Genomic DNA, 18,668 nt, shown 5'->3' with positions numbered 1-18,668 from the left:
CTGGTAGCACTATCAAGAGGGGCTTTAAGCATGCTCAAGTTGACTTTAAATCAAGATGTCAGCTTTGAATTCAGGCTGTCTTTGGCATTCTTGTCAATAACGCTGAATTTGGCTTAAGCCCTATACACCTTCGTGCATTAACCAGCCAGTATTGGAAGCTATATTGCTCTAATAGATATCACAATCTTTTGTCCTTCAATCAGTATTTGGGACCTTTACAGGTCTGATTGGGTGATTTCCCCTCCCCTGCCTCCTGCTTCAATGGGAAAGCACAAATGTTTTCAGTATGAGGTTTGGGGACGGGGGGAAGGTGTTGCACTGGAACAAGGGCGTGACAAAAAGTAAAGAGATAGAAGACTTTGCTTATGTGTGTTTATGTATCTTTGTGTCTATTCTGGAGCTGAGGTGAACACAAAATGCTTTCCCATCACCAAACACACTTGTAGGCTGAGGTGCTCACAATACACAAAAGCAAAATTCTTGCAAATGCACGCCATAGAGGCCAGAAGGAAAAAGGGGGCTCTGTAACAGGTAACTGCTAGACAGCCAGACAAGGCGGAGGAACAGGATTATACCCGAATCTTCCTCTTTCATCAGTTCAGGGCTATTGCATTATAGAACTCCCAAAGTGATTTGTCATCATCGGAGTTTTGGGAGGAAGTCCAAACAAGATCAAGATTTAGCTTTCTAGGTCATGGCTCATTCAAAGAGCCAAAGCTCTGACAATAGAGCTTTGGGGAGTTCTGCTTCAACCTATAAGGAACATAGGAGCACTTCTGAAATGTGGTTGCTGAGTTACATTTGGGTTTTGAAAGACAGGCATCTGAAGACCTCAACTATCCACACCAAGGGCTTGGGCTTATTTCAATACCTTTTGCATTTAACACTATGAATAAATATTTTAAAGTTTCTCGGGTGGCATATACTGGCATTGAAGTCAACAAAACCAACATAGTTCAGCATTAATACATAAACTGCACTTTTGACTTATGTGTGAGAGACATGCAATCCAGATTAAAGGAGAATAAGGGTGCACAACAGAGCGGTTATTGCAGAATGTTTCGCACATGGATACAGTAAGAGCATTTACAGAGAAGCTATTCTATAACAGTCATTCCTGGATACATTTATACTATAACAACTTTTCCCATTAATTGCATGGTGAAGACAAGTTCATAAAGCAATAAATTAGTAGTTAATGTGAACAGAACTGGAATATTATTCCCGTCCCGGGTTGAAAACAGTGAACTAATAATATTTGCTCTTCTATACAGTTGTCTCATTCCAGAATACCCAGGAGTATTTCAGAATACATAGAACATTAGTGGTGGGCATGCAGCCTCAGAAAACTTTTTTAGAAGGCAAGGAACACCCTAAAAATTGGCAGGAGGTGTATTCATAGAATTAAAATCTAACTATGGACAACATTTAGTCAAAATGATAAAAACTCATTGTATTCAGTCCTCTAAGGAAGAGAAACACTAGTCTTTCAGTAGCATAAAGCAGGATATAAGTAAGAAGAATCTCTAGCCAAACGGAAGTGGCTGGGTTATAACATGCATGGTAAAACTTTTAAACAGTAAACTTAGTATAGCTCTGACATTAAAAGTTCATCACAGTTTCACGGAAATATTAGATGACTTCTCCAGTCGCTTTATTTAGTGAATTTCCATTGATGTCAGTTTTTTCCATCACAACTGTTTATGGCAGCTTCTTCCAAAATGACCTCTCAGTATTCTGCAGGAGTTATTACTTAACTATTACACCAAATCAGCCCTGAAATAAGTCATGAGACCCAAAATGCCATTACTATTAGGAAAATGAAAGAAATGTTGCCATTCCAACATCCTAACAGGACAAAAACTCACTAAAGCAAAGGAATGAAAGAGTAAACATCTACTAATACCCTGCAGCACAGGTCAGCACATCAGCCTGAACTGAGCCCTCCCATACACTCATGCCTATCCAAGTTCCATTGGTTGCTGCAGTGGGCACTATCCAAAGACAGTAGTACCATAAAAAAGAAAACGTTTATCAAGCAGCTGTCAAAATTGGCATTGGGAGACAGGCAAATTCAGATAAGTTATTGTAATGTGGCACTCTGTGTACAGAAGGCGTCTTAGGATGGAGACTCATATCCAAGACAAATATAATAGGAGGACTGATTTTCTCATTGCATTGCCTGTTGGGTTCGTGTAATCTACTCAAGAACTTCAACTTCTCTGTAATGAAGTTCAGTGGGGATGGGAACCAGGGTAAAGGGGTAAACTGTTGTATCTCTGGGGAGGCAGGAGCGCAGCTGCTGCAAGCAACGTTTTCACTTGCCAACATCTCTAAAGGAAATTCTTATGTGTCAGTTGCTGCACAGGAAACCCTCCTTTGCAGTACAATAAAATTTGACAGTAAAGAGTAGCTTGTGCCAGGGAAGAGTTTGTGTTCTGCTTGTCTCTATAACTTGTATAACTTACAGCATCACCCACAAAGAGTTTTTTGGTTTTTTTGGTGCCATAAAAAAGGTGAAACTTCACTAAAACAGTTTTACATTCTACATTTAAAGCCAAATATCCCTCATGTTACTGAAGTGAGTTTCTGGTGGCCAGAGAGAGTGTTTAACACTCCACTAAACTATGAAAATAACAAACTGAAATTTAAGTAATTACACAACTCTGAAAGCTGTTTCCAGCAGTGCAAGGAGAAATGGCACAAAAATCTTCATAGAATCAGAGACAATTAAAGCCAGCAGCATGTGTGAAGCAGGCACTCACATTTCATAAGATCATCAAGAAGCTGTTAGGTAATGACCTCTAGAGGTTGTCAAGAGCACACAAGGACAGGATATAAACTACCTATTATAATAAAACAAACAAAAGTTTGTCTACCTTGAACTTGAAGGTCTCCAGAGACAGGGACTCTGCTGTAGTCAGTCACCTGCTTCTCTATACTTGCATTAGAAGGAAGTCACACTTAGAAGGGACTTAATTATTCCTTTGTACAATTAAAATCTGTTCCATCTTTCCTTATCCCTCACACATAGCCCCCTTTTCCTGAAATCTTTAAAGCTCATTTCTGTTGTGAGGTAGCCCTCTGCCCACCTTCCTAATAGAAGTCATCTCTCCCCTCTCAGTGTGAGTGGATGTCCCACCTTACATTCTCTCAAGGGTAGGAGTTTTTTTGCTAGTTGGAAGGTATCACGTGAGCTGATGGCTCTTTTCCAAGGAATGATAATGCATCCTCTTGCCATTCCCTTTAGCCATTTAACTTTTAACAGACTTTCAGAGTGTCTGGTGTCCTTCTGAGCCACATCATGCACAGCAGAGTGAAAACTTTCCTGCCATAAGAATATAAAACTGTGTACTTTTCCATTATAAAGTACTGATCCTGCAAACACCTCTGCATTCTACCGCACAACTGGGAAAAGTAGATATATTGTTAATGTGTTTCAGTTGGACCATGTGAGCAGTCCTTTCATAATTTCTTGCATGCACGAGTCCTTTTAAGTCCATTAATTTGATTTACAATAAGCAATAATATAATAGAGATTTGAGATTCTGAAGTTACGATTTCTTAATAAAGTAAATATTAACTCTGGTCATAGATGGAGGAAGCTGAAGAGCAAGATACCTCATCCAAAATGACATAACTGGTAAGCACTAGAGAAATGTGAAAGTCTCCAGACTCTTGTTTGTATACCTCCCTTTGTCGCATCTCCTCTTTGAAATTAAGAAAATAGGTCTTTTTAAAATGTTAAATTAAAGATTCCAAGCAGTGTACTTGCCTGAGATAAGAGAAACAGTTTGGACTTCAAATTTCAAATGCACCTAAAAAATAGCTTAATTGCTCTCATAATTTTTAAAAATATATTTAAAAGCATCCATTTTCATTAGTTGAGATCCATTTCGACTTGTAATCAAATATAGCACCACTACTGGTTTCTTAAGGATGTTTATATGAGTCTTCAAAATGCAGAAACCTCCAAGATCAAACTGTCATTTAATCTTGTGACTGTATAGATAGGACACAATCTCGATGTTCCCCACATAAAGATACAATAGGGAAGAGCACAGAAGATAACTCTGTACAGCTAGGTAGTTATAAATTATATGTTCTCAAAAGCAGTCAAAAAATCCCAGGAAGGAACATAAAAGCAAAGCATAGCAGTGCTATCAGCCCCAGCTATTCACTAGGACATAATCATGTTTGCTGGTTCCCACTGGAAGGCTCCATGGCCCCTTCCTGCAGGGTGACTCACGCACAAGGATGTAGAGCACAGTTCTCCACACCTTGAGGTGGACAAACTCCCGGCACCCTGGGCAGAAAGCAATCAGCAGTCCTGCTAAATTAATCCCAGAAGGGGCCAACTGCACATCACACAGCGTGAATCAACCACTTCTTACTCCTCCCCTATTCCCTGTTTATCGTAAGACAGAAGTATTTGAATGGAAATCTTGGTTGGTATGAGATAAAATGACTAATGCAGAATTAAATTGTTAGGAGAGAAACACACCGATGTTTTGGAGGAGAGACAGCTCAAATAAGTCCAACCAGCATGGCAAACTAACTCATTCAGAACAAGAACACAGAGCAACAACCATTGCTGAAGGAGGGAGGAATAGTTAAAGGATGCTTACAAAAACCAGCCTGGCTAAAACAGCATGTTTTGGAAGCCATCGCTGCCCAAGAAAATAGCTATTTTGAAGCTGGACTGTAGCAAGACCTGTTGGTGCTTAATTCGGAGAAAGCTAGAAAGAAATTAAGGGAGGTCTCAAGCAGTGGCAGAGGACAGACTGGTAGAGGTACTCAGCTTAAAGTATGAAGTATTAGGACTGATCTTTTATCTCAATTTGAAAACAAAACCAACCCAAACATTTTCACTATACAAAATTTCATTTGAACTGATACTATCTAGAAGTCCAGACTGCTTCTGACCTGTGTCCATTCTGTAAAACAGCAAATAGCAAACTAAAATTGTGACCTTTTCCAAGAAGCAGACAGAAGTCCCTGTCCCGGAACAGCTCAGCTGGCAGTACCAAAAGGCATGCAACTGAGGGCTGCTACAAGAAACACAGAGTCTGCCAAATGCCACCTGCCCATAAGAAAGTGCCAGGATTGGGCAGAAATGCAACTGTAATGACATAAAGCAACGTAAGACTCCAGGAGCTAGGGAAGGAGTAGATGATCCAAGCTGGCCACCTCTATAGCATATGCTGTGGTCTAAAATGGACTTCTGAAGAAGAGCTGCTATTGCTTTCTGCAAGATTAGATTCTGTAAATCTCAAAGTGATGCTAATGAGGATCCAATTTATGCAATCAACAAAATCAAACTATTTTCTCAAATCTCAACCTAGAATCCTTGTTGAAGATGGAATTGTCACAGCAGTTCTTTGGGCTGTTGTCTGTCTACAAATAATAATGTGAAAGCTGGTGTGAGCAAGCACCTTTGCTGCATCCAAAGCTGCTCTCATCATGAACACAAAATGCTAGAAATATTTTGTACCTTACACAGTCTGGTTTGGGAAGGAAATTTCTAAATTCCCTGTGCTAATGAACATTAAAGGCAGGATACGGTTATCTGTGTTTGTGGATTTGCAGCAGCAAGTTTCTACCTATGTATGAAATGAGAAATCCTCGCCTCATGCACAAGAAGAATTATACAGACATTGCTATTCAGTCAGTGTTGTGCCACACTCAGGCTTGCTTCACACGTACTGTTCAGCTCATAGAAATGTAGAGACAGGCAAACACACTGGGCCCAGAAGTCTCTGAACATTAAAAAAAATAAAATAAAATAAAATAAAATAAAATAAAATAAAATAAAATAAAATAAAATAAAATAAAATAAAATAAAATAAAATAAAATAAAATAAAATAAAATAAAATAAAATAAATAAAATAAAATAAAATAAAATAAAATAAAATAAAATTTTGGAATACTTTAGAAACAAATAAAAATTTTAAAGCAAGTCTTATATTCCTTCTCATCCAAAGGGGTCCTGCCAAATCATTTTCTTGCTGTTCCTTTAGGATACATGTACTGCCTTTAAAAACTCTAGAAATATGCTAGCTTAGGTTAGTCTTTGGAAAAATAGTTAAAAAAACCCAGTAACTTGAAAAAGAAAACTCGGTGATAGAATGAAGCAACTTTCAGTTGGAAAGAAATTATTATCACTTGATGCTGTCATACCCTTCCCACATGCTCGTGCTCTTTAGTAGTGAGAAAACAGCATCGGCAGAGATGCAATTGGTGCTGCCTGGCAGTGGCTGTTGCTGCGTTGGGGCCCAAAAGCCACACGTCGGGAGGGCACAGCAAACCTCCCTTCCCAGGCGGGCTTCGAGCAGACAGGAGTTGCTTTATCAAGGTTGCTGCTTGCAGTGACAAGAGTTTAACAGAGCCCAGGTGTAGCAGCACATGGCTCTGGAGTATTGGACTGCTCAATCAGCTTTCCTTGGGAACTACTAGCTAATTACCAGCCAAGGGTTTTGTTCAGTTTTAACTATTCTTTGATGAAGCCTTGGAACACAGAAGCCTGCCTGTTCTGTGGGGGCATTAGAAGAGCATTGGCTACCTTTTCTAAGATAACGGGTTTACCCCCAGTTCTTTGTACCTGACTTATATGAGTCCAGCAAACAGATAGAGTTGCCTGGCTCTACCACCCTTGAAAGATCTTATTTGCAGTTTTCTTTTAGTTGTAATCCTTCATGTCATTACAAAAGGTGAAAAAAAAAATAGTATAACTAACTGTTTCCCTTGGTTTGCATTTCTTACTATTAACAGTTACCTTACACCTGACACTACCATTTTTACTCAGGCTGCCTGGTCTTAATTTTTCCTCTTCCTATGTCTTTATAGTGTACCAGAAAAACATTTGTTCCAGTTTCCCCTCTAATTCCTTTATTTTTTTTCTCGTAATTCTATGTGAGAGTTGGATGATATATTTCACCCCCATATTTTGCCCAGCAAAAGTATAAATTCAGTAGCATTCCCAGAATCTTTAAATTCAACTCATCTCCTTAAATGCCTTAAAAATAAAGGGCAGGCATTTTAAGAGGCAAAAGGTTTCGTTTTGGCACTTTCAAATTTCACTGCCACTGCTACTACTCATTTCAGCATGCCTTTCCATTTTGAACACAATAAACCCCCTTTCTAAATGTTCCCATTCAAATGTTCCACCCCCCCATCTCCTACACACGCATTTTTTCACAACTCCCAGTGAACTGAAAAATGTATTATTCTCCCCCTTAGCCCTGTACAGGGCTTGGCACTGCCCAATAACACAAGAGGGGACCAAGGGCACATTTGGGCTGGCGAGAGCAGGCAGGGTGACTGCGGGGCCAGGGAAGATGAGGCAGAGGCGCCTGAGCCAGCCAAGGTCTGGATCAGCACAGTCCCGCAGTGCTGGGTTGAGCTACCAAGACCTGGTTTTGAGCAAGGCTTATCAGCACGGGCAGCCCATTACGTACATTCAGCTTTGCTATTTCCCATCCCCAGATGGCAAGCACTCTGTGCTGACTTTCAAGCGATTAGCTAGTCCTTGCTGAAAAGCACAGCTTATTTAGGATAAAACTTCTGAGCACAAGGCAGAGGCCTGGTTGCTCTGATGAAGCGAGTGTTCACTGAGCTTCACTCACCAGGCAGGGCTTGCTGTTCTGCCTGCACCACCAGTATCTGCTTCAAGGCCTTTTCAAAGAGTCTTTTTTTTTTCAGGTGGAAATCCCAGAAGGCCAGATGTCGATGTCTTGAATTATACAACTAGTTTCTGTTTTCCGCAGTGAGGGGTCAGCTCCCTGCCAGCAAAATCATTTGTAACGCTGCACTTGTAAACTCCTGATGAAAGGCTCTGATGGAATCATGCTTCGCTGGGTAGTGGCAATAAAACTGCATGGCCTCCTTTTCATAATAAAAAGCTTCAAAAATCCTACCACTTTAAGCTGAAGCCTCAGTGTGTGGATGGATATAAGCACATACAGGTAGGATTTACTATAAAATCTGAGCTATTAAAGGTTTTATCAGATTAAAGAAAAACATCTTTAAAAGTCAATCTGTAGAAGAATCTCAGTGATAGCATTATGCATTAAGTACATGTTTCTTTCCATGTTTTTCATGGGATTTCAGTGCATTGATTCTGACCACAGGGATCAAGAATATAAAAAGAACAGTATGAGGGGAAAGAAAAAAGTTGTCTTATGCCGGAGGCTTGCCTTAAATACATGACAGAAGTTATCACAAATAATTAGGCTGATATTTGCTTCGAGTTAAAATTGCCTTTTTAAAATTTCTCGTCTTGTTGTAGACTGTTTAATGGGGTGACATACACCACAAAACTGTGTCCAGGACATGCAAGATTCTTTACATTCAGGTACCAATGCCACCCTGAAAACAATCAAATGGTACATAAAGACTGATTTGGTTTGGGGTGAAAAAAACAACAACAACAACAACAAAAAAAAGAAACAACCAACAAAAAAACCACACACATACACAAAACCAAACAAACAAATCCCGGCAAAATTTAAAATGAATCAGTGGAATGGTGAAGAATTAAAGGGTTGAGGATTTTGGAGCAATTCTCTTGAAGTTTGCAGACACTGGTCACATTAGGACTCTGTGCTGGATGCCAGGAGGCCCTGGAGACATCCTTTGAGACTGTACGCCATGTAAGCACAACCTTTGGTATCACCGGAGCAAGGCTTCCAAGCACACAGCATCACCAGAAATGCCTGGAGTTTCTACACCCGCGCACAGCAGTGGCTGCCAGTGGCGCCAGCCCCTGGCCCAGAGTGTGCACGGTGCTAGGACTTGAACTTAGCAATCATGGAGGCAGGTCGCAGATTAAGCTGTTACTTGATATTTCTGCTAAAAGCTAGATTTGGTAATTATGTAGATAGAAAAGTGTACCCTTTCCTTCTAGACATCATTGTCATTTCCTCACCAGACAGTTTGACTGACTCTCCTGAGCAGCCAAGTAATTTTCAGGCAGATCGTTGTGCCCCGAGTGCAGGAAATTGGTACAATTGTACACAAACAAGAAAAAAGAAAAACTAAGCAATATAGCCAGAAGACATAATGCACTTATTTTTCTTCAAGAAATGCGTTTCGTGCGAGCAACGGGATAAGAGACAGTCCCTAGAGATGAGATCTCCCTATTCCTTGTTTGTAAGCACGCTCCCAAAGAGATGCTGAGAAATCTCAGATTTTGACTACATTGAAACTTGAACTGCATGTTCAGGCCAAATGCTTATCTTGTCCTCAGAGCAACATCCCAATGGGAAGATTCCCACTCTAGCCTAACAGAAGAACTTCATCATGTCTCCAACACTTCATTAAAATCACTGGCACTCACAAACCCTCTTACTCTGGGCCAACTGTCTGCAGGGTCTGTGTAGTCACAGATTCATTAGCTACGTTATCACCCACATCCACCAAACATCGTCGCAGCAAAGAGAACACAGCTCAGCAGACACATGGTCAAGCTTCTCCTCTGGCTGCCCAGATCCCACTGCAAGCCCAGGGCAGCTCCTCTATGTTAGCCGCTGCACACCCCTGGGTGAAATCCACGCTACCGTCACAGCATGGGGATGCCCATCTGTCTAATCCAGGATGGCAATGCAACTGCATTACACATCCAGCTTTCACATCCGGCTCCATGTGGCACACAATGGTCTAGTCAGTGTCAGCACACTGAGATACATAAAACATTCATAGACACCAGCTGCCTCAAGATTTGCTACAGATCACTCTTTTAGGGGTGTTCCTGTGTGTCTGCATTTACAGCTTGTACTTTTTAAAAAGAACAGGATTGGTTTGGCAGATGCCAGTATGATCGTCTGGCATTTACACAGGGCACACAGGTACCCAGCAGTGACTGCGTAGAGGAAAAAGTCCTGACAGGTCTATTTCCTCGGAGTGAAGCTGCATTGTGCAGAATGAAACTCAACCATAGCTCTCATTTGATCTATGAAAACTTTGTAGCAGATGATCTATGTGCCTCCAGAGGCAGTATCTCCATATATAAGTAGTGCTTGTTGTGCTGCCCCTATACCTGAAAGGTCCCATTGTAGAACCTGCTTTGTGAGTCTGTTTGAACCACAGAAATTTCCCAATGGGTGTCTGCCTCAGGCTGAACTTTGGAAAATTCCCAGCAAAGTCATATAACCGTTTTGTTGTCCATGTTAAAAATTAAAAAAAAAAAAAAAAAATAAAATCAAAAAACAAATCAAAAAATACCCACACATCCCTCTCCTTCAAGGAGACACTTTCAGAAGTTCTGCTTTCTCAAAAAAAAAACTTTAAAAAGTCTGCTGACTTTTGAGAAGGAACTTCATTTTGGAAGGGTATTTAATTTTCCTGTTTCCAAGAAAAAATGCCAAAGTTTTCACAGTTTCCAAACTGGGAGAAGTCCCATTATACACGTGACCATTAAAGGCTTATTTGAGTTTGGCAGCCAAATGGTTTGCAGATTCCATCTGGACTGAGCATCCCCAGCTCAGAGCCACAAAACGCTGAGCAAAGCTTACGCTGAAATCTCTCCCACCAGCTGCTCCAGGTCACTTGTAACAGTGATAGAGTTCCTGTAGGCATTCAACATGCAGCCTTTTGCCTTGAAAAAGGAAGGTATTTGATCTAAAAAAGCGGCAATATGACACACCACTGCATATTGACATGCCTCCAGAAGTAATTTTAAAGCTGTGTGGAAAAAGCAAGTTTGTGCCTAGCAGGAATTAAAGCTATTCATTAGCACACCAGAAGGCCTTCATGATACTCAGATAGTAAAAATAGGAATCTACAGCCTAGATTAGATATGGACATGAATAGAAGTTAAAAGAAAGGTTGCAAAACATTATCCTAAGACATTGTTTTAACATAGACATACACCTACTTAAAAGGACTAGGCTACCCAAATAAAGGCTGAAAGTTTTCTGAGTGAGAATTGGGTGGTGGACATATGGGCTCCCACAACAGTCAAGGATTGGAAATAGGTAGTGGTAGGACACAGCTCATCTCACCTTGAGGCAGACATGCAAAACAGAACAGATAAGTGCCTGTTTCCATGGTCACTGCAAAAAGCTTTGGGTGATTGGCTAAGATGAGGCTTGTGATACATACATCTGAAGCTAGGGAGAAGAATTTCACCAAAGCAGCTAAAGGGTATGGGGAAAATTAACAGAAATTTTTAAGATAACTGAGCCAGGAACATTCATACACCTTCAATTAAAAGAACAAGTATTAGAGCAAACCTTACAAATAATTAAGACCTTCCCCACTCCTACCCTCCATCTCTTTGTCCCCCTGAACTCAAGTCCCTGTGGAAACTTCTTTCTGTGCTGTTTAGCAACCACTGAGAGGCTTTGACTCAGGGAAAATAGTTGTGTTGGATTTTTTTTGTTGTTTTTGTTTGTTTGTTTGTTTTGTTTTGTTGTTGTTTTCTTGTGTGTTTGGGTTTTTTTTTGTTTTTTTTTTTAGTACATAAGCACCTAGCTGAGAAACAGCTTGCTCAGGGCTCTGTAAACATCTAGTTCCCACAGGGTATGCTTGGAAGCTCAGCAAGGTATTAACATAATTATTCCTCATACTGGTAACTTGATATTTTTCCCCTTCCCAGCTTCTTTAATTCCCTTCAAAAACATTTGCAGCTTTACAGCTTAAGCTGTAATCAGCCAAGTGATTATTTTAAAACTTTTCAATTCCTTGTTTTTTTCACCTTTGTGGACATGTTTGACTTTCACCACGGGTCACTCCCCAGGTTTTGGCCAGGTGATTGACAGATGCATCAATTGTACTGCCTGTCAGGGAGCACTCCGGCCATCAGATTTGACAAATGGCCATGATGGAACAGAGGGGTTACACAAAGAACCACTTCTTTCCACCATCCGCTCTGAGCATTCCCTCCAGCCTGCAGCGCTGCAGCAGATGTGAGTCTCTGAGTAAATCCCTCCATCCCTCAGTATAAGGGTACCTCATATAGAAGGCCAGGCTGGATGTGGCTAAGGACTGAAATTTGGGGCAGGATGCATTCCATGGAGTTTAGAAGCTAATCACACAGACTTCCCCAAAACTAAACTCTGAATGATAAGCTCCTCTGGGAGCATTTCACAGCCTTTATCAGGATCAGTCAAATTTCTCTCTCCAGCAAATCTAGGAGACTATCTTAACACAAAAATATAAAATTTGAATGAAATTAATCTTAGTTTTGGTGACTTCAGAAGTCAAGATAGTAATTTTCATTTGATGTTGTTCATAGTGATGGTACAGATTCCAGTCCACTGACAGCCCCCAGTCATCACTCCTTTGCATCTTTAATTAAAACTTTCTATGACTTTTCTTTCCAATGAGTCCTGAAATGTTATATTGCTTGGGAAGAAACACTAAGGAAGTATCAAATGCTAAGGAAAGTGTCTCAGAAATTTATGTTCCATTTTCAATATTTTCCACCTGGAGCCACCGTCACCACTCATTCACATCATGATAGAGTCTGCTGACACACCATATATGTAAAGTAGCTTCTATTAACATCCTGGGAAAAGTCAGAGTAAGCCTCACATTAAGGGATTTGGGAGAATGGACTCCCTTTCCAACTTCATTAGCTGACCTCCTTGCCTCAGAAAACACCTTCAGTTATCCAGCCAAGAGCAGCATAAAAAATTTCTTTAAGAAAAAACTTCAGTGTGAGCACCAGTCACTCTGTCTTTCTAGCTTATCCTAGCTTATAACAGCAAACCTACTGGAATACACTGTCAATATAGCTCCTAAAAATTCCCAGCACATCTCAAAATGTGCACATTGGTCACTGAATTTTTCCTTTTTAATATTCTTTCCTTTATATACAAAAAGATTTCTTACTGAAGCCAGATGAATATTTCAGAGATGTCCCAGATTCATAGGTCAAGAAGAGTACAGATAAATGCGAGGACTGTGAACCAAATTGCTAATGGCCTCTCCATCAAAATCTGATCAGAGTGATAACCAGGCAAGAGCTGGAAGTTTTGTTTAAGTGACACGTGTTCTGGGTTGCCACTTTGGAAGAAAGTGTCAGGCATGAAAGCAGGGCAATATCAGAGATGGTATCTTACCAATACTCTATTAGCAGGAAAGAAAGAAAGAAAGGTACACTGAGAACAGATCCCCTTATCAAAAAAAAAAAAAAAATGAACAGGAGATAAGAAAGAGGGGATTGGAGGGATTGGATAAGTTTCTGGGAAAAAAATAAACTGAATGCCAAGGTTATTTGATGATACCTTCTTACTGTAAACAAAGAAATGAGAAACAGGAACTTTGAAGTTCTAATGTTTGCTCCATCTATGACCCTGAGCAAGATTCACAATGTGTAAAATGTCATAGTAATTTAAGGAGTTTCTTCCTGGATGGGGATAGCATGAACATTTTACATTTTCAAGAAAGACTTTTAAAACCTTGGATTGGTCCATTCTACTATTTCCATTTTTACCTAGATCAACTGTCTATGTTTCTTAAATCATATGCATTACACAGTAGGACTAAATATGAGTAACTCTCTCATTCCTAAACCCTTCAGGATTCATGCATTGTTATTTTTTAAGATCTTTGAAAACAAACTATTGGTCTATGACATTTCTTGGTTAGTGAAAGTTTATAGAATTTATTTTTTTGGTAACAATTTTATTGTTGTAATGGCACTGAAATACAGGTTTAAAGTCAGAATTCTCCCCCACAGTGGATATATTCAAACTTTATACTCTGCTTACTTCTACTAGAAATCAGCAAATAGTGTCGTAAGTGAAATAACAGCTGAGATGCTTACATATCCCCTGGACCTGATGAGATCAGACATGCACAAAAGCCCCAGAGCAAAATTCTCTAGAAGAAAAGAAATTTCAGACATACCATATCAATTCACCCACTTATATTTGTGCAATGACAAGTCCAGCACCAGCAAAATAGTCATATCAAGAGCTGGGTGTATTCAACAGGTGACTCAATTTATCTGACTCACTGGATCTCTTCGTGTCTTGCAATAAGACTTTGAATGTTAACTTTGCGCTTAATAAAAAGTTCAGGAGTGTAAGACTAGCTAAATCAGCAAGGTTACTATCAACAGATCTCTGTGTAACAATAGATCTTTATAAAAAGTGGAGTTGAAGGCAGTATAAAGCAAATACGGTTGATCCAGAGCATTTCCACATTTCCTCTGCAAAGACCCTCAGAGAACATAAGCAAATAAGAACAACTGTGAAAGATTTGGAGAAGCTGAGACTTGGTTGCTCAGCAAGCATCAGAGGGATACGAAGGCGAAAGTTAGAAGCAGAGATCTGTTGGAGATGGGAGGGCTGTTAGGCAAGGGCGAGCATAAGGATAAAGGGCCACCTTGTTCTTGTCAAAGAGCAGGTACTGAGGTCACAGACCATGTTCAGAGCACTGAATATCACCCATGTAGCTGTCATAATATAAAAGAAACCAGTAAGGATTTAGTAGCTGTCAGGATCCTGATTATTCACCATGAATCTGAATAGTTTATGTGATAGGGAAGAAGCTGGTAAGTATATATCTAATGTGTGGTTAGAGCATCCTGGGCCATCTAGATTAGTGGACACATCACAAAACAGTGAATATGGCCCTCTGTTGATCTGAGAGAAAAAAGTTATAACCAAAAGTGATCTTTGCAATTCACAGTTAAGTCACTAATTTATTTATAAATAAAAATAAAAGATTTTGCTATGAATTTGCCTACCTGCTTAACTGTTACATCTTCAAAAAGGTATAGATGATACTACAGGAGATAAGAGAAGAGAAAGATCAGGGCCAACACATAGCTTAGAACTTAGCAGTTTAGTAAGAACATGGAGAAGATAAAAATGCTCTCAAGCCCACATTTGCAAGTTCACGTTTTCACTTTACAACTGAAAGTTTCCCAGCTAATAACAGGCAGTTCCTGTCCTTCCTTTCTTGTCTAGGGAAGTTAATTCACCTGGAAAATGGCTCTTTGGTTTTTACCTAGAAAGTTTTTACAAGAACATTTGATGGATCAGATAAAATATATTGCAGTCAGGGAAGTGCAAGCATAGGATTTTCTTAGTGGAAGATTCTGTGGACATATCAGCCATTTTTTTGGTGCAAGTATATACTGCCGTACCTCAGAACCTGGCCAGAACGTCATTTAATAATTCTGTTCTATGCTAGAAGAAAGAAGATCTTTTCTTAGATGAAATTTTCCAAGAATTTCTTAGACTTCAAACACCACATAATTCACATGACAAGTCAGTTCAGCACGGTCTAATGGGCACCAGAAGGATTCTACCCACGCCTGAGCAAGAAATATATAGCTTACCAATATAGCTCAGTTGTCATAAATACACATCCCTTCACAATAGATCCACCAAACTCTCTTCTACACTGACTGTATTTGCACTTACTTAAAAGTAAACCCAATTTCCACTCACCCCATAAAACATATTATTGGATTGTAATGTGCCTACTTTGTACAGCTGAAACTGGAAGCTTGCCCAGCTATATTCATAACAAGCCACGACAGTGTTAATATATACGTTTCCTATTACTTGGTCCTCCACAAGATTCTTTTATAGATCTATGAACTTCATCTTTGCACTGAGATCGTAAACATACAGATCCCTTCGACTACTGAAATTCAGTCAGACTCACCACTTATGTTGCAGCTGCAGCATCTATATTAAAAGTAGAAAAAAAAAAAATAATAGAGCAACTGGAGTCTACCTTGCCAGATTAATTCTACTAGTGACCACACATGCTGCAGGCATACTACTGTAAATGAAATTAAGAATGGGGTTTGTAATCCAGTTGTCCCAACTCATTAGTCTGTTTGGGCCATTCTCTTTTCTACTGCAGTCAAAGAGCAGAGCAAATTCACTAGAACTCACAACCTCTGAAAAACACTTGTTGACCACAGATATTCTGGGAGGTTATTTTTAAAACAATTCCAATCAGTCTGTAATTAATATTTCTAAATCGGAATGCAAGACAGAATTTGACTACATTTAACATACATTTAATGTGTTTTAGGCATGGAAAAGACCCCTGCAATTTTTTCTTGAGTTATATCTAGAAGAAAATTCCTGGCTGTTGGACATATGAAGGCTATTCCCTTATCAGTTACTGAAGAAGGAAATAAATACATTAGAAGAACACTTTATTCTTTTTCTGGCACAGGCTGTGCTTCAAATAGAAATTCATTTGTCCCATTTTTCTATTTGTTGCCTGTTTTTATTAGTCTGCCTTGGCTTTCTGGAGAGTAAATTCAGTAGAGATCATTGTCTGTTCTATATTGTTGCATTGCCTAATGTAACATCAGCCTTGAGTGAAGTCCTTAGCTATGTAATAACTTTAAATTATTAACTGCCATGACAAACATTTCAGGAGAAAAATATTTACTGGGAACAGAAAAGGTAACAAAAAAACACAAGTGCAAATCATTATCTGGCACTTACATTTATGGGTATTTGTGCCTCTTTTTTTTTTTTTTTAATGGATTGCATCTGTCAACAGCACATAGTTACAAGTACAGGAGCAGGAGATTTTGTTAACAGAGCACCTTATCCTTATTAAAGCTATTTAAAAAAAAAAAAAACAACCTAGCTTCACCCACCTCCCCCCATCCTTGAAGTTAATGCTTTATTTTTCCTCTGCTGGGGTTGTCAAGATGAGTTTGTCTAAATGCATTGTATTCTCCTTCTTGACTGTTTTTAAGCATTTCCTGGTCTCTTGTGAATAAAGCCTGGAAACTTGTTTGTGTTCCAGGTTGTACTTGAACATAATAGAAGAAGAAGCCATTTGAACTTCTGTTGTATTTGGTTTTGTAATTCCAAGCAGTAATAAGGCATTCACCATTCTATTCAAAGTTATTTATAAGTAGCATATGTGCAGATCAAAACAATCACCCTATACATTTTATGGGTTTATGACGGAAAAAAAAGCCTTGCATTTATCCTAATGTTAGTATGATCTCCCTTTGAACAAAACATTTATGACAGTCATGCAGCAGCCCAGGTCAGCATTCATTCTCCCATACTTAAAAATGGCAAAGGAGTCAAGGACCCCACATGAAGAAGTCCCACATTATGGTCATGAGCACAGGAACTGGCCTGTTTTATAAACCAGGAGCAAACATCGTGATCCAGATGATCAGACACCATCCTCCAGCAGGCTGGCCTTCTGTTCAAATGTAAACTATAATGCCCAGAGTACCGTCCAGACCCCACCATTCTTGAGCAGAACCACCACCAGGCCTTTGGGGAAGTTCCAGACACAGGAGAAACCTGCTCAGAGATGAAAAGCAGGGAAGATTAAAGATCTTTCATCCAAATTAGTGTGAGAACTACAACAAGACCAAACCAAACCAAACAAAAAACCACCAACAACACACACACACACACAAAAAAATAATCCAACAACAACCACGCACAACACTCAACAAAAGAAGAAAAAAATCCTAAGAAAATAAGTAGGCAGGACATGTTTTGACTGAGAAGACGGCAGGGGAGAATGAAGTCAAGACCCACACAGCACAATGATGAATGACCAGAAAATGTATTCTGATAAGTTTGACCCCATATCACTGTAACTCAAGATAGTTTCCATATCAAAATTGAACTCTTAGGTAGAAAACAGGGAAAAAAATTAATTGGCTTTTGTGAAAGTGGCCAATTTTAGCAAACTGCAATTGTTTCTTCTGTGTAAATCTATTTCTCTCTGCAGATAACATGAAAAACAATTACTCACCAAGAGAACACTTCTAAATACCTCTCTTTGGCAGGATAAGTCTCAAGAATAGTTTATTGCACTGGTTCTCAGTGGTGAGAGAAGATAATTATTTCCATCAGGAATCTGTAGGATAATAAACCAACTTCTCATTTAGTAACAAGCTTTGGAAATTCAAGTGAGTATTAAAAAAAAAAAGAAACTAATTTATGTTGCATACAATTGCACCAAATAATCTTGATAGAAAGATTATTCTGACTTCAGAGTTACTTTGAAGATAGCTTGTCTGGGTTCAACGGATGTGCAAAGATACTCAGAGACTGACTTCCACCAGGGACAAGCTTGGCATGCGCAGAATAGGTTGGAGCAGAAGCAGACTCTCCTTCAGTTCATCTCATTACTTACAGACCGAAAGATACAGAAACGCACGTCTCAGCTGTTCCAATATTCAAGATATACATGGGCAAAGGGAAGTCTACTGGGCGCTTAGTCCAGCTGCACTGGGAGACTATTAAGCTCAAAGACAACTGTGGAAGAATTGCACGTAAATTCCAGAGTGCAGCTCTCAAACAAGCTTCCTGAGGAATAAATTTCATTATACAGCTGCAAGGTGTGCTGTGGTTTAACAAATGGAAAACCTTTTGTTTCACCACTTACTTTAAGGATTCTGACCACATTTGCTGTACTGAGGTGTGGGATGTGTCCTTAACATTCACTGCATGATTGTGTATGGAGGCACTTTTTTTTCACTCCTCCTTGCTTTCTTTTTTAAGCTTTATTAATAAAGGAAGAATATAAAAACACACAAAGACTACATAGGAAAACCACCGTGAAAACACAGGCAGTCAATCAGGCTTGACTGAAGCACAGGTACACTGAGTCCCTACAGCAGTTACCACTGCTGTTACCACCATGACCAAAGCACATTATCTTTCTCATCTTGTGGTCTTCTAACCCACTCTCCATA

At 39.5% G+C, this 18,668-nt stretch overlaps 1 protein-coding gene across 7 annotated transcripts in view; it reads right to left on the bottom strand.

The window, feature by feature from the left end:
- TUNAR (transmembrane neural differentiation associated intracellular calcium regulator) overlaps positions 1-18,668 on the bottom strand; it is a 165,239-nt gene that overhangs the window by 100,598 nt on the left and 45,973 nt on the right. Inside the window, exon 2 of one of the 7 annotated variants that reach the window (XM_071809613.1) lies at positions 17,723-17,827. The exons of the other annotated variants lie outside the window; for them this stretch is intronic. The gene's annotated coding sequence lies outside the window, so the exon portion shown is untranslated. The remainder of the gene's footprint in view (positions 1-17,722; positions 17,828-18,668) is intronic. 7 annotated transcript variants of the gene reach the window in all.

This window comes from Patagioenas fasciata, chromosome 5 (genome assembly GCF_037038585.1).
Source record: "Patagioenas fasciata isolate bPatFas1 chromosome 5, bPatFas1.hap1, whole genome shotgun sequence".
NCBI lineage: Eukaryota > Metazoa > Chordata > Aves > Columbiformes > Columbidae > Patagioenas > Patagioenas fasciata.
The sequence above is the reverse complement of the archived record's forward strand: the minus strand, read 5'-3'. Positions and strand labels throughout refer to the sequence as shown.